The 16786-nt window shown below is 47.7% G+C and overlaps 1 protein-coding gene across 14 annotated transcripts in view; it reads right to left on the reverse strand.

The window, feature by feature from the left end:
- Window positions 1-16786, reverse strand: part of Plekha6 (pleckstrin homology domain containing, family A member 6) — a 134370-nt gene that overhangs the window by 96186 nt on the left and 21398 nt on the right. Inside the window, exon 1 of one of the 14 annotated variants that reach the window (XM_013522738.1) lies at window positions 13606-13897. The exons of the other annotated variants lie outside the window; for them this stretch is intronic. The gene's annotated coding sequence lies outside the window, so the exon portion shown is untranslated. Of the gene's footprint in view, window positions 1-13605; window positions 13898-16786 lie in introns of those variants that run through there. 14 annotated transcript variants of the gene reach the window in all.

A 16786-nucleotide genomic window follows, 5' to 3' on the forward strand; every position in this document is an offset into this window, starting at 1 on the left:
ACACAGAGTTAGGATCCGCTTCTGGACTAGGCATGTTCAGGGACCTCAGGCCAGGGTTTCACTGGCAATAAACTCTCTTGAAAATAAAAAATGTTAAGCTGAATCAGTGGTAGAGTGCTTGCCTAGCATGACCAAAGCCCTCATTTGAATGCCGGTGACCCCAGCACTCTAGGGTGCTGAGGCAGAAGGATCATAAATTTATTTATTTATTTATTTATTTTTTGGTACTGGGAATCAAACTCAGGACCTTGCACTTGCCAGTCAGGCGCTTACGCCACTGAGCTATATCCTTGGCCCCAGGATCATGAATTTAACCCAAGCCTGGGGGACTTACTGACTTGGTGAGATGCTGACTCAAAATATGAATGAATGGATGAACGAATGAATGAATGAATGAATGGGCTAGGCATTTAGCTTAGCACAAAAGTTTAATCCCCAGTGTCACAAAAACAAACAAAACAAGCAATATCCACTCATTTTGCTCCTGGTCATCGATGAGCATAATTACTCAGCCTACTTAAAGTATTAGAGCTTCCGAGGTTTTGAGGGTTGAGGAGATATAGCTCTAGCCACAGGCCATTTCTCCTCTGGTCTTGGATATGAAAGGCCAAAAATAATATGAAACCAGGATGGCCAGGAGGAGAATCCCATCTCCACAACCTGCCCAGGGGATGCAGGGCAGACCTGCAACACGGCCCAGTCACGCTCAGGCCAAAGTGCCCATATAAGCTCTCCTGAGGTGAACATGCTTCGGGCAAGAGAGCCAGCCAGCCAGGCCACCTAACCCATCTCAGAGGGAGGTGCGGGGGGGACAACACAGGACACAGGATGAGGTGAAAGCAAAGCCCCCTTTGTATCCTGCTCAGTCAAATCTCAAAGCTCTGCACTGAAGACTCCAACTCTCCTGACAACTTTCTAGTCATCTGTCAAGTGCATTTGAGTTTCCCAATGAGCTCTGGACCTATCATTCTGAACTTGGCCTTTAAAAAAAAATCATGATGGTATACATATTAGAATGAACGTATTGTTAAATCAGCAAATCAGGCTAATTAGCATGCCAATCACCGCACATTCTTATCATTTCTTTGTGATGAGAACATTTAAATCCACTCTTCTGGAAATTTTGAAATAAAGGGCACATTATTATTAACTAGTCACCGTGCTGTGCAAACTTATTCCTCCTGTCCAGTTAACCGACATCTCCCCTTTCCCTGTCCACTCCTGCAGACTTGCTCTTGATGAGGTCACCTACCCAGGAAGTGGACAGAGACAATTCACCACTGGGTAGTCCCTTCCTTGGCCTCTCAAGGGCTAACCAACAGACGACCCCCTGAGAACCCCCACCTCCATTCCAAGCTGGGCTGTGGATGGACAGGGTAGTGTTTAGCTTGACCTCCATACTGCAGACACCTGCACTTTCTGTGTGGACACCCAGACTGGACCCCATGGTGCAGGCCCCTCCCTTCTTTCCCCAGCAGCGGAGACTCTAGAGAAGGCCCCTCTGCGAGGTGGGATTAACCTGCTGCAAGTAGCTGACCCTTCTCTGTTCTTTGGCAGACCAAATACACTAAGACAAGAGGACATTTGGGGAACCCCACACAGTCTCCAGCTCCAGAGTTGGCAATGCCAGGAAGATGGAACCAGTTTTGAAGAACAGAGGCAAAAATTGACCTTAGGAGAAAGCAGTCAGGCAGGAGTCACCTTCGGACTTCCATTACTGCCTGGATGGAAAGTTCTGAGCCCCAAAGGTGAAGGGCTGGCTACTCTGAGCTGGGCACTGAGGGTGTGAGGTAGTGGGGGTGTGGGGCACATGAGGCAGGGGAAGGCAATTCCTGAACCTCTCAACACTGCCATATAGCCTCTGTTCTGCCAGTCCCCCGCTACCTCACCTCCTTTACTCTGATGGCCAGGAGACAATTCTGTTGGGTCACCTCTAAGAGGTGCCTGTAGGGTGTTCCAGGATAAAAGTCTCTGCATGTGTGTGGGGGGGTCCAATGTAAACCCCTCTAGTGTCCAGAGTCCTTCTAAAGGGTCCTGGACCTAATGCCCCATCTGGTCCCCAGGGCCCTAATCCTCACCCTTCAACTCTATTTGCTATCTCATTTTACCCTAAGACTTGGATTTCCAATCCCACCTGAGGCCCTGAAGTAGCTGAGTGTATCATCATCAATCCCCATCTCCAATCAATCCTCCCATTCACTCTGCTGCCTTTAGACCACAGATTAAACATAAACCCGCACCCTGCCTGAGCCCTGTCCTCCCCAGCTGTTGCCCTACAGATGACAGAGCGTCCACTCTGATCTCCCCTGTCTATCTAACTTGCAGGCAGGAGCCCCCTTGGAAAAGAAAGAAAGCGTCCACTCTGATCTCCCTGCTCTCTCTATGTGACAACTGAGTCACATCCTGGCTCACAAACCTGTGGTGCTCTGCTGCTGCCTATAGGATAGAGTCTAAAGTCATTAGCTTAAAATGCACAGCCATTTACAACATAGCCCCAATTTCTTTGCCCAATGTGATCCCCTTCTACCATCCTACAGCAAACCTGAAAACGCAGATTTGGTTTAAGTGTTTAATACCATAGGAACTGTGTGGAAAGAGGGGTCACTTCTGACTGAGGCCATCAGTTCAGACTTTGTGGATGGGGTGTGGGGGCATGTGCTTGGGTGAGACCTATTCAAAAACATGCAGTGAAGCAGTTCACAAACATTCACCTTCCCAAGGGCTTAGAAGCATAAAGGACACATCTGGACATATATATGCAAATCCCCATGAAAGCAGGAAATGCTTTTCTGTACTTGAAGAATTGTCAAATGCAGGCATTGGGGCAATGACTGAAGCAGTATCACAAAAGCTAGCAACTGCCTGGCACCCGAGTGATAGAAAAGCTGGGTCTGAGGCTCCCACTGCTCTGCGCTGAGCCCTCCTATGCAACCAAGGACTAGCACACGACAAAGGCAGCCCTTGAAGGCAAGGAGGACAGAATTTTAAGAAATGTCTCTTGCTAGACAGAGTGGCACCTGTCTGTAGTGCTAGCTACTCTGGTCCTGAGGCAAGAGGATCATGAGTTTGAGGCCAACCTGGGTAATTTAGCAAGACTCTGCCTCAAGATAAAAAATAAAAAAGGTGGGTGTTGTAGTTCGGTAGAAGAGTGCTTGCATAGCACATTCAAAGCCCTATGTTCCGTCCCCAGTTCCAAAAAGAAGAAAGAGGGGCTGGGGATTTAGCTCAGTGGCACAGCGCCTGCCTGGCAAGTATGAGGTCATGAGTTTGATTCCTGGTACCGGAAAAAAAAAAAAAAAAAAAAGAAGAAAGAGAGAAAAGAAAAAAGAAAAAAGAAAGGAAAGAAATTCTCCTCTTAATGGATATCCAGACTTCTCAGGTTGAACCTGTAGAGGAAAGAGGGTGAGAAAAGAGAAAAATTCCGATCTCCACCTCCTCTGCCTTAGTGCTTCTGGCACCTTGGTGCCATACATCATCGGCTGGGCAGGGGAGCTAGAGATGGCACTGCACTTGGGAATGAAGGAACAGAAGACCGGGCCAGACTAGTGGACGCCTGTACTAGCCAGCCCCTCCCCTCCAAGCAGTGTTTCGAGCCAAAGAACAAGGCCAGAGCTGAGGGACTCAGAGGGAAACGCAAGAAGGAGCACAAGAGAGAAACTCCAGCTCCTGCCAGCCCTGGCAAAGCCGCCCCTCCCCCACAGCTGCCACACCTCACTAGCCCACCATGCAGCTCACCTCATGACATGCCACCAAGCACACACCTTTCAAAGGGCATCCCTGCAGGCTTCAGGAGAGAAAGAGCCAAAACAAGGAAAAACAAATGGAAACAGAACTGAAAGATGAAGAAAGCAAATAAGCGAGCATGAGGATGAGGGAAAAGAGAACTAATGAGCTCTTGTTTTGATTAATTTTTTTTTGATTAATTTTAAAAGAGCAAACAAAAGCAATTAATGTGAGAGGGTGGAATCCCCCGGCTCAGCTGCTCTCCGGAGGCTGCCTGGATGAGGAGACCTGAGTGTCTGCACTGTGATTACAAATAAGATGTTAGGGGGAAAGAATCCCCCACCCACCCCTCCCCAAGGCTCCGGGGAGAGGGGAGGAGTGACTGGGAAGTGCGAACAAGGGTACTGTGCGAGTTGGTGGGCAACACACACATCAAGGACACTAAAAGGACAAGCCCATCAACCAACGTCACTGGCTTATTATATAGGCTTCCAGATGTGTGGAGTGATGTCAAACCCTTAGAACAGTGGTGGCGAACCTATGGCACGCGTACCGCAGCAGGCATACAGAGCCCCCTCTGTTGGCAAGCAAGCCAAGTTGCCCCAGCCAAGGTTTGACAAATAATTACCACACATACAACAGCAAAGATCACACTAAGTGTGCAAAAGCATGCCAAATGCAAACTTTTACCTTTCAGTAGAAAGCTGTTTGTCTCACTGAAAACTGTCATGGTTTTTATTTTAAGACAAAAGATGTTAATGTGTGAGCTGTTTTTCAAAATTAAAACCTCAGTACTGAGGTTTAATTGCAGTGTTGGCATTTTGCAATAAATAGATGGATTTAGGGTTGCAGTTTGGGCACCCGGTCTCTGAATGGTTCACCATCACTGCCTTAGCAACAAGATGTCATGGCAGGACAGGCAATGTGGATGCCCACTGGGTGCCAAGCCCTGCACAGGTGGTTTGAACATCTTATTCCCTTTCATCTGGACAACCCCATGAGGTCAGTATTATCTTCCCCATTTTACAGATGAGGAAACAGGTTTTAGCGGTTAAGCATCCAGGAGAGAACATGTGTCCTATGTCCCCAAAGACTTAGGTTTGAATCATAGCTTCATAACATCCCAACCATGTCGCCTTGCACCTGTTATTTAACTTCTCTGAGTCTCAGTTTCCTCACCTGTAAAACAGGAATATTGCTACTTATGGCCCAGGCAGTAGTAAAAATTAAATAATTCATGTAAAGCTCCTAACCGGTGCTGGTAAGTACACACACTGGGTGTTCAGTAGATGCTTGCCCTCCACCCCAGTATTAACATAACAACTCACTCATTAGTTCAACAGCCAGTGGAGTGTCCATGTTTGCAAAGAAGAAAAGGGAAAGGAATTCACAGAAGCTCTGGCATATGCCAGGTATTTTACTGGTATTTGGGGTGGGAGGCAGGTAGTGGAGAACACTAAGAACATGACAGCTTGCTTTCAGGAATCTACAACGTAGCAAGCCAAGTCCAGGAACAACTGTCGGTGATGTGTGATAAGAGCCACACAGACAAGATGGACAAGGCAAAGAGCCTTGGTAATTTAAAAAAAGAAGGCAAGGGGCTGGGGATTTAGCTGAGCAGCACAGAGCTTGCCTGGCAAGCGCAGGTCGTGAGTTCGATTCCCGGTACCGGAAGCAAAAAATAAAAAAATAAAAAGAGGAAGCAAGAAGGATGCAGTAGGAGAGCTCTGGGTCTGTGCACGGTCAGGGAAAGAGCTGAGGTGCTCACATGACTTCTAAGCAAAGGCTGGATTCTGAGAAGCAGGGGCAGGACAGGAGGGAGGTGAGCGGAAGTGGAGGGGTGGGGCTTCTCACTCAGCTTCCGGAAGATCAAAGATGGTTACAAATTCTCTGCTCCTCCTTCTACTGAGGGGTGCAGTGTATTTCTCCGCCCTTTGCAACAGGAGGTATTCTGGGTTTTTTGGGGGGGAGGGGCGCGGTGGTTTTCCGGTACTGGGAACCGAACTCACAACCTTGCACTTGCCAGGCAGGCGCTGTGCCGCTGAGCTAAATTCTCAGCCCCGAGGTATTCTGTTTGGCTAAAGAAGGCAACAGATATGATACTGTGTGACTCTGAGGCAAGAGCATAAGAAGCCTGAAAGTTTCTATTTGGGTGTCATGGATGTTTTGCCGGGGATGAAGCCCAGCGCCTCTACCATTGAGCTCCATCCCTGCCTAGGATGCTCTCTCCTAAGTTACTCTGGCTCTGAACTACTTGCCTGGCTGAAGTGGAGGGGCCACATGTGGGTGTCAGGATGAAGTGCAGCTCAGCTCCCAGATGACACCCGGCAGCACTTGCCAGCCACATGAGAAGCTGTCCAGCCAGTGGGACCTTCAGATGACTGCAAGAGCAGGGAATGACCCCAGCAAGAACTGGCCTTGGAGCCCAACTGACCCACAGAGCCCTGAGATAGGTGTTCTCAGTCACCACATTTCAGATGATCTGGAGATTGATGTGCTCAGCCACTGTGTTTTGTCTGACCCATTATGCAGCAATAGTTAGCCAGAATTAAGTCTCTACTTTACTAACCTGGTTGTTACTGCGGAAGTCAGGGCTAAGATCGTACTAAAAATGGATGAGAACCAAGGAGAGAAGGGAAGGAGCTGTTTTCCAGGGGGCGGAAGAATGAATCAGCTCAACCCTCCCTTAGCTGTAGCTCTCTCTCCCCCTATTCTTCCCGACATGAGGCTGGATCAATAGGGCTCATAATTCAATCTATCCCCAGAGAAATAACTGGGGAAAAAGTCAGTATATATAAAGATGTTTGAGATGGAACTATCCATAATAACAACAAATTGGAAACAACCCAAACTCTTGATAATAAGAGCTCTATGGTTATGCAGTAACATGACAGAATTATAGCCATTTAAGATGACAAATTTATAGACCGCTGTCGTACCTGGGAGTGTTTGTACAAAATAACATTAAACAAAAAACAAAAGCGTGACAGGACAACAGCTCCACACTAATTACAAGTAGTAAAAATATTAACTAAAGAACAGGCATATTCTTTAATATCTACTTAGCCTTTTTTTTTAAACAGTGGATTAAATACTACTTTTGTATGTGTATGTATGTGTATCTTTTGCAGTACTGGATACTGAACATAGGGCCTTTGCACTGGGCTACATCACCAGCTAATTCTACTTTTTCTTTTCACTAAGTTGCCTAGGTAGGACTCTTACTTGCAATCTGCCTTAGCCTCTCAAATGCTGGGATTATAGGTATATACCCCCATACCCGGCTCCTTTTTTAAAATTTATTTATTTTTGTTTTTTTGAGACAGAGTCTCACTATGTAGCCCAGGCTCACCTTGAACTCACAGTGATCCTCCTGCCTTGGCCTTCCATGTACTGAGATTACAGGCATGCACCATCATGCCTGGCCCTCTATTTTTCAAAAGTACAGTACCAGTTCAGAAGATGTAGCTCAGTGGTAGAGCACTTGCCTAACAAGTATGAGGCCCTGGGTTTCATCACCAGTACAGAAAAAAAAAAAAACAAAAGGAAATTTTTCATCCAGGCATGGCAGCACATACCTGTAATCAACTGCTCTGAGGCTGAGGTAAGAGGATTGCTTTAAGCCCAGGAAATCAAGAATAGCCTGGGCGATTGGATATCCTAAAAATGGAGTCATGACTGGATAGGAATTGGAAGGAGATAATATTTTGAAAGACTGGAAGAGGTTTTCTGCCATCCAGGGAACTGGAGTAAAATCCCAGGCCCGAGGCAGATGGCAGAGGAAGAGATGGGCAGAAAGACTAGGGGGCGGTGGAGTGAGTGAGTGGGGAGGGGGCTGCTACATCTCCTCAGCAGGGGAGCTGAATGTTAGAAAACAAACCCACTGTGTTTGCTGACACACTGCAAAGAGAAGGACTCACACAAAAGCCACCCATTAGCCCATAATTATTGTCTCTCTCGTGCCTGCAATTAGCGGCTGTCTGAGAGGCGGCTGCTGGGGTAAATAAATGTTCGCCTGCATTAGAGTCAATCAGCCAGCTGAAGCGCCAAGTAGTTAGCAAGCCCACTGCAGACACTTCCCCTACCCAGCAGCAACCGCAGGGAGGAAGGGGACAAGAGGAGATGCTGCGCATCCTGGGCAAACTCATCCCAGAAGCAGGAAAGGGTTGCTCAAGGCAACACCTTGCGCCCAAGAGTAGAAGCCAATCTTATCTCACAGAAGTCAACGCAGGGCAAGTAGGTGTCCACCGCATGCCCAGTCAGGGGGTCTGCATTGTTCATGTCCCTGGGTCTGCTACAGAAAGAAAGAGGCAAGAGAAGGGGCTATCGCCTCTGAATCACAGGGGGAGAGAGACAGGACGAAGACAGGGAGCCATCTTGACCAAGGAACAGATTTACATTAGCCTTTGGCTGTATTGCTTAAGTAGACACAAAAGAAACACAAAGAGGCCGTTAATGTCAGATAACCAAAAATGATTCTTTTGTTTGGAGAAGGGCAAGAGAGCAAGCAGCTGACCGGGCACCCCAACTCCTCTCCTGGGAATATGGGGCAGCCAGAGGCACTCGATAGTCTTGCCTTGAGCACCCAGTGCCAGGCCAGTAGACTGTAGGGTCAGTAGTCCTACCACAGACTGTCACCACCAGGACTCAGGCTGCAAGATGACAGACCCCTGAAGTGGGCACTAGGCTGTCAGGATACCTCTGAGACCAGACAGGCAGATCACACCTGTTAGAGAAAATCTGGTTACTGGGAGCAGTGCTGCATGCCTGTTACCCCAGCACTCTGGGAGGTGATGCAGGAAGATTGCAAGTGAGAGCCCAACCTGGACAACTTAATGACTTAGCAAGACCCTGTTCAAAATCCAATTTTACAAAAAAGGGCAGGGGCTGTAGCTCAGTGAAAAAACCCTGGGTTCAATCCCCAGTACCAAAAAACAAACAAACAAACAAACATATCTGGTCTAGTGGGCCTCAATTCTTGTCCATATCACAATTATCCAGAGAGCTTTCTGAAAATACTGAGGCCTACCGTTGTCAGGCACCATTCTAAGATTTTTATGTATACTAATTTATTTAACTCTCTCAACAACTCTGTGAGGTAAGTACCATCATCAGGCTCATTGTCCAGATGGATACACTAAGGCTCAGCAAGGTTAAGCATTACAAGCAGGGTCACACAGTTGCTGAGTATGCAGCCAGGCACAAACCCAGCAGACAGACCCGGGAGCCTGTATCTTTCCCATGATGTCATATGGTCTGTCTACATTTGCCTGACTCTAAAAATAATGACAAAAAGGGAAGCCCGGAAAAGGGTGGCAGGATGCTGAACTAGAACCAAAGCATGGAGGGTAGCGGGAGAAAGTGGAGCTCATCATCAGGGAGTGGTACAGGCTGAAGCATCCAACAAGGGAAAAGAACAGTGCTCCTCGTCGCCGGGGGTACTGCGTGGTGGCTGGATGATCAGGGCCTGGGACTCTGGAAAGGCGAGTGCTATTTGGAAGAAAGCTGAACCAAAAGAAAGATTATTTTTAAGGCTGAGTGACTAACTCTCTCTGCTGTCTTGGTCTCTCTAGCTGGAAGAACAAACTCTGACACCTGGCACACAGTGTTTATAACAGGCTCTGTGTGGCCCAGACTTGCCCACTGATTCTGCTGTGTGTGATGGAGAGGAAGTGACAGCAATAGCCAGGCTTCCACTTGGCCAGGACACCTGTAAATTGAGCCAAAGGGAGGATTATGGGAAATACTCAATGAGCTGCTGCTGACACCTCCTTGTTCTCCTGACCTGTTATCTCAGGAGGTTGTTGTGGGAGTGACAAACTCCTCTAAGATGGCTAAAAATAGCTCATTCCTTCCCAAAGAAATATTAAAGATCTACAGAGTCAGGTATAAGATGTTTGAAAAAGGTCCAGTGTTGTCTAACCCGAATTGTCCCATGGACCAACACCTTACCTGTTATTCCCCAGAAGCAAGTGACAAAAGCAACCAAGGACAAACAAGATGATTCACTTCCATCCTGCAAATACTTCAGCTAATGGTGGGGGAATGGGAATCCTGGCTCCAAGCTAGAGGGAGGAGAAATACCTCAAATCTCAGCCCACGGAATAATTTGGGCTGAGGGCAGGATCACCTCTTGCATGTCACCCCATCTCCAAGACTAAGGAAGGTAGGTGAAGGTATGTATCAAGAACTACTTCTTTTAGGATATAAAATAAGCAAATAAAAATCAATAGGTTTCTGTATCCCAATAATGAACTCACCAAGAAAGAAATCAGGAAAACAATTCCATTCACAATAGCTGCAAAACAAACAAAATACCTAGGAACCAATCTTCCCAAGAAGGGGAGAGACCTCTACAACGACAATTACAGAACACTGAAGCAAGAAATTGAGGAGGACATTAGAAAATGGAAAGATATCCCTTATTCTTGGATCAGAACTAATATAACAAAAATGGCAGTATTATCAAAGTGTTCTCTAGATTTAATACAATCCTATTAAAATGTCAACAGCATTCTTCACTAAACTAGAAAAGATAAGCCTAAAATTCATGTAGAATCAAAGAAGACCCAAATAGCCAAAGCAATTCTGAGCAAAAAGCACAAAGACGGTGGCATCACTATACTGAATTTCAAGTTATGTTACAAAGACATAGTAACAAAAACAAGACAGTACTGGTGCAAAAACAGAAATGTAAGTCAGGCATGTTGGCACATTCCCATAACCCTAGCACTCTGGGAGGCTGAGGCAGAAGGACTGCAAGTTCAAGCCTAGTCTGGGCAACTTAGTGACTTAGCAAGGCCCTGTCGAAAAATTTAAAAAATAAAAAGGGCTGGGAATGTAGCTCAGTCTGAAGCCCCTGGGTTCCATTCACAGTATTGCAAAAAGAAATATAGACAATGGAATAAAACAACACACAGGACAATCCCATGACCTACAGCCACTGGATTTTTTTTTTTTTTTTTTGAGACAAGATCTCACTATGTAGTACAGGCTGGCCTTGAACTCACTATGTTGCCTACACAGGCGTGGAACTCAGAGAGCCTCTTGTCTCAGCCTCTTGAGTGCTGGGATTACAGGCGTGTACCACCATGCTCAGCCAGCCACTGGAGTTTTGACAAGGAGCCAAAAACATATGTTGGAGAAAAAACAACCTCTTTAACAAATGGTACTAGGAAAATTGGATATCTACTTGCTGAAGATTGAAAGTATATCCCTATCTGCCACCTTGTATTACAATCAAGTCAGTATGGATCAAAAACCTACATATATTGAAACTGCTGGAAGATAAAGCAGGGAAAACACTTTAAATCATAAGCACAGACAAAGACTTCCTGAACAGGACTCCAGTAGCACAGGAAATAATATCCAGAATCAACAAATGGGCCTGGTGTGGTGATGCACACCTGTAATTCCAGCACTTGGGAGGCTGAGGCAAGAGGATCACCATAAGTTTGAGGCCAGCCTGGGCTACATAGTGAGTTTAAGAACTGCCCTGAACTATATATATAGTGAGACCCTATCTCAAATAAATAAATAAATAAATAAATAAATAAATAAATAAATAAGAAAAAAGAAAATCAGTAGAGATCCCTTAAAAACTAAAACTAGAATTACCATTTCACCCAACTACACTTCTCCTGGGTATATTCCCAAGAGAATTAAAGGTATATTAAAACATGCATAGCCATGTTTATAGTGGTACAATTCACAATAGCTTTCTCTGGAAACAGCCTAGATGTCCATCAACAGAAGAATGGATAGAGCGGTAAGTATACACAATGAAATATTACTCAGCCATAAAGAAGAACGATATCATGTCACCAGCAGGAAATTGGATGGAACATGAGACCATCATGTTAAGCAAAATAAGCCAGACTCAGAATGTTAAATATTGCATGTTTTCTCTTACATGCAAAACCAAAAATAAAAATGAACAAAATAAAGGAGAGATGATAGGAAACCAGAAGGTAGACTGTTGGAGGTGGGGCAGGGGTGCAGGAGAAGGGGCAGGAAAGGCAGGGATTAAAAATGATCAAGATATGCATACACCAGTTCTGCACAAGGAACACCGCTCTTCTGTATTACAAATGTGCACTAATAAAAAAACTGAACAGGCAATTTCTAATTGCTATGAGGAAATACAAATTTATCAGCTAGAAAGAATATGCAGATTGACTATTGCAAAACAACTTCTATTTCCTACCAGCCATTTCAGCCAATAAAAGATCACTTTTAAAAATATAGCTAAGTAAGTGTTGATTGACTTTGCCCTTGGTACTTGCATCATGAGATCTGAGGAGTCCTGGGAACAATCAAGAGGTTTTCTTTTTCTTTTTCTTTTTCTTTTCTTTTCTTTCCTTTCCAGGTACTGGGAACTGAACCCAAAGCATTGCACATGCCAAGCCCTTTTTAAAATTTTTCTTGTGACACAAGGTCTTGCTAAATTGCCTGAGCTAACTTTGAATTTGAGATCCTCCTGCCTTACCCTCTTGGATGCTGGGATTATTTATAGATGTGGGCTTGGAATTTCCTAATAAGGAAGCAGTTTGATCCAATGCAGCCCCTCAGAAGGTGCCTGAGCTTGGCCCTGTCCTCACCCACTAGGCTCCTTTCCTAGCCACTCAGCCCCTGTCCCTGAGGGATTCCTTTTGTTCCACTACGACACACTCCCCTATCTCTGCTGTATGGCTTCCAGAAGCCTCAGTGTCTCACTCTTCTCCCGGCTTCCTTTAGGTCTGCAGTCTGCCACCATGAGACATGTCTCAAAGGGCCTCTATTTCCCCCACCCCAACCCACGGAGCACAATGTTGTGGGCCCAGCCCCACCCACAGCACAAGTCCTAGAGATCTGGCAGGAGGGCAGCACTCCAGCGTCACCCAAAAGGAGCAGCAGATCAACAATGACCCCTGTCCCCTTTCTTTCTCTCTACTGTGTTCTTCCCCTCCCCTGGGCCAGATGTCCCCACAAAAAACCACTGGGGCAAATCTCTCTTCTCTGCTGAGTCACTTGGCCTTCAGAGTCAGCTCATCCAGCACTCCAAGTCACTATCCACACTCACATGTAAACACTCAGGGAAAGTGACTGCGGTCCCAGGGGCAATGAGCAAGAGCAGGCAGGTGTGAGCATGGAGCACAGGGGAGGAAGAGACTGAGGCAAGCCTACCTGCTCGCTGCAGGTGTGCACAACTATACCAGGTTTAAATAAGCGTGGGTTTCTGGATTCAAGAAGGCCTTGCTGCCAAAGGAGGGTCTGGCTGCTGAGGAGCCACCACCCTGCTGCTAGCCACAGGGGTGGGAGGGAGCCACAAGCCCTGGCTCCAGGCTTGGTTGCTGGGTCTCCCACCACCGCACCTCTGCCCATCTGCCTCAGCTTCTGAGGAACGAACTTTCTGCCTCGTCAGAAAGGTCCTCTAGACTAGGCCAAGGACAGGTGACAGCCTTCCCTAGATGCATCTGATTACATGAGTGGCTCACCCCTGCCCACTGGAGGCCACAGCAGCCTCTGCCTGCCTCTTCTAGGACACAGGGTCTGGGAGCTGGGGAAGGAGGCCAGCTGGGCAGCCCTGAGCACCACACCTGAGCTCCAACTGGTGGAGGAAGGTGCCGTGGCATGGCCGGCCAATATCCCTGCTTCCACGCTTGGGCCCCAAGAGGGGCAATCAAAGGACCTGGGAAGGGACTGTGGAAATAGCCACACTTTTCCATGTTACTCCTCCCCACCTCCCAGTCGACTTGGTGGCTCACCATCTCAGAGAGAGTTCCTTCACAGATGAAAAGGGGGTAAAGAGAAGCCGCCTGGGTAAGCTGAGGGGAGTATGGTACACGGCACAGGGCAGAGTACACAGATGTGGAGACAGGGGCTGGCAGGAAAGATACTCACCCAACTTCACAGCCACAGCATGTTCCTCTTTAGGCACTGAGCACCCTCCTTGCGCTCTGGCACGATCTTAAAGTACCGATTCTCATTATGGGAAATGCACCCTCTCCCCAGCCTCTACTCAGCCAGTGACAGAAGCCTGCAGCCGACTTGAATCGCCCACAGTGCTGACCTGACAAGTTACAAAGGGACCGAGAGCCTAGAATATCCAACTGAGAGCCCAGCCAGATAGACACCTCTGACTGCTGTCATTCTTACAGCTGGAAGGCCTGCCGTGCCAGTCAGTGGGTGCTGATCCCTTAACCGGAAGCTTAGAAGGACAAGACACAGCTAAGAACCAGGCTTCTCCCCCCACACACACCCTGCCACCAAGCCCTTCCCAGGGCCACAAGCCCCACTACCAATCAGAGCAGCTAAAGCTGTGAAGGGAACACTCCAAATGGAAAGGAAGTGCCGCTGGCCAGAAACACCCAGCCTGGTTCTGTTTGCAAAGGGCAAAGTCCCCGTGGGAAGGGAGGGACAGCATTATCGACTAGCCTCCCCCACCCAGATGAGAAAGTCTCTCCCTGAGAGTCTGAGAAACAGACTAAATACACACAGCACAGTTGAAAATGGAACCAAGCAGTATGGCTCCTCCATATGGTCCTCTTACTGCAGCTCTTATCTTTATCACAGGAAGTATATGCGGGGCCGGCACTCTGTCTGGGCATTCCGGAGCCACTCTCGCCCCTCTCCCTCCAGCCACTGCCAACCACAGCCTCTGGGCGCCAAGCTCTCCCCCTGTGACGCCAGGCCAGCCGGTGATGGAGTCTGCAGCCTGACTAGCATCTCTGTCATCATACCAGAGACAGACAATGAAAACTGGCCTCTTTGGGGACTAGTTGAAGGCTTTCCTGCCACAAATGTCTCCCCGGCACCTGAGGCCTTCAGATAGGGTCAAGACCCTGGCTAGCACCCAGCTGTCTAGAAAAGTTAGCTCCCCACTGCCAGCCCCGCCCCTCCTCGACCCACCCCCTCACCTGCCTGGATAGCTTCAGGTCTGCCTCACCCCTCCACAGCTCTCCTCAGCACTTACCTCTTAATCCTGAGGCAACACCCTAGAGGCACCTGAGCTCTGGGTGTGGCTCCAGTCGCTCAATTTTAAGGTGACCAGGAAAAATCCTTTTTCAGGTCTTTCAATCCGGTTCTCTCTAAGAAGAATCCTTCAGTTCTCACAGCGAGGCTCAGCAAAGGGGCATGCCATGAACAGACATGACTTGCTGCCTCTGTGACCCTGGGCAAGTGGTGCGACCTCCGGCCTCAGTTACTTCACAGAGGAGAGTTGTGAGGATCCAACAGGTGACATGGAGTGCAGAAGGAACAAGAAAGCTGAAAGCCCGCCCCTCACACACACCCCTCTCAGTGTTTCTCACACTGAATGCAACAACTCACCCGTGGTTGTGAAATCCAGCCCAGGGGTCAAGAGCATCTTTAGGAAAGAAACCCAGTCTGGACTAGAATATATGATAAAACTAGTGTAAGGATAACACATGCATTGCTAGATCATAATGAAAAATGTATTTCCACTGGCTGCCACAAAAAAAATTTAAATTAGGTCGTGCTCTGTAAGCTTCCCCCTACAGGCTGGCTCACCTGAATAACTTGTTCTCTGCCTCTGCAGATTGGGATGGCATAGGACCAGGTGTCCAGAGATTAACAGTTGACTACACCCCACCCCCACCCCCATCCGTGGCTCAGGCTGGGCTTGGACCAGGCTGCACCGTCTCCACAAGCACTTCATGGGCTGGGAAGCATTCACCGAAAAGGCAATCAATACAGGAAGTGAAGAAGGGAACTCTCCTCGGGCAGTGCCAGGCACTGTCCCAAACAGTGGCCCTGGGGGTCCTTGTCTGTCCCTCCAATGTATACATGATGCATATAGAGCTCAAAGAGGTTCCACGGATATGGGGGGCAGGGCAGGGGACACAACTGAGATCTGGGTTTGGATGGTTCACGAATTTCCCGTAGGACCAGCTGCTATTCTCACAGCCACAAAGAGCTCTTACATTCCCTATCATATCTTTCCTTCACTGGCCAAGACAACACATACCACGAAACACACACACAAGGGCACAGGTCACATGGCATCCTCTCCTACCTGCCTTTCTCGGGTTTTCCCAATCCCAAGAGGGAGAGAGGAGAAGGCTGTACTTGGGGGCATCTGCGAATTGTTTTCTTTCTTGTCCCACCTCTTTTGAGACTGACTCCCCCCAGCTCACCACCCCCTCCCCCCAAATACCAGCTAACTTGTTACCCAGGCAACCCAGCTGGGAGGCTGCCAGTTACCATGGCAACCCAGCATGGCCGCCAGGCTGCCTAGCTTAGGAAGGTCAAGGGACCAGCTAGGCTACAGAGCAGCCGGGGTGTTGCTGGCAGGACTGGCTCAGGCCAGGAGGCCTACATGCCAAAGAGAATTAAATTCCTGCTGTCGGAGGACCTTTCAGTTCCCCCAACTTAGAACATGAACCACAGCTGACCTCCCTATCACCAAAGTCTGATCCCTCCAACCTTTTCCACAGAGTTCTGGTCACTTCTCTTCAAGGAAGCTTTCTCAGACTGGGCAGCCACTGGCTGTCACTCAGCCTAGCCAGAAGCCCCTCACCCTCCTTCCTTTGTGAGCATATCCAGGAGTCGACATGCATGCAATATGTATGTCTCTCCATGCAGATGTGCTCTCTCTCTCTCTCTCTCTCTCTCTCTCTCTCTGAAATACATTAGTGAAAATAACAAAGAAGAGCTAATTTTTTTTAGCACTTACTATGCTCAGCATGTCCTAACTGCCTTGGTGAAGTTTCTCAGGTAATCCACAAAACAAACATATTAACTCACTTTGCAGATATAACAGTTTCAAAAGTTAAGGGAGTTGTTCAAGGTCACAACGCTAAGACAAAGGGTATGAGCTGACTTCCTAAAATTTCTTGAGCTACTGGCTCCTGCCCTTCCCTGACCGAGCCACTGCCTGGATTGGCTTTAAGGAGACATTTTGAACATTTATTAAATGATTATTTGATGCCAGATGTTTTCTTTGTTTTATTTTAATTCATTTCATTTCATCTTCATACCCATGAAGGAGGCTTTAGTCTCCTCACATGAGTATAGGAAATGGGGGCCCAGAGAAGTCACATAATCCTCCCCAAAATACTCT

This window comes from Chinchilla lanigera, unplaced genomic scaffold (genome assembly GCF_000276665.1).
Source record: "Chinchilla lanigera isolate Chin_1 unplaced genomic scaffold, ChiLan1.0 scaffold00005, whole genome shotgun sequence".
Taxonomy (NCBI): Eukaryota; Metazoa; Chordata; class Mammalia; order Rodentia; family Chinchillidae; genus Chinchilla; species Chinchilla lanigera.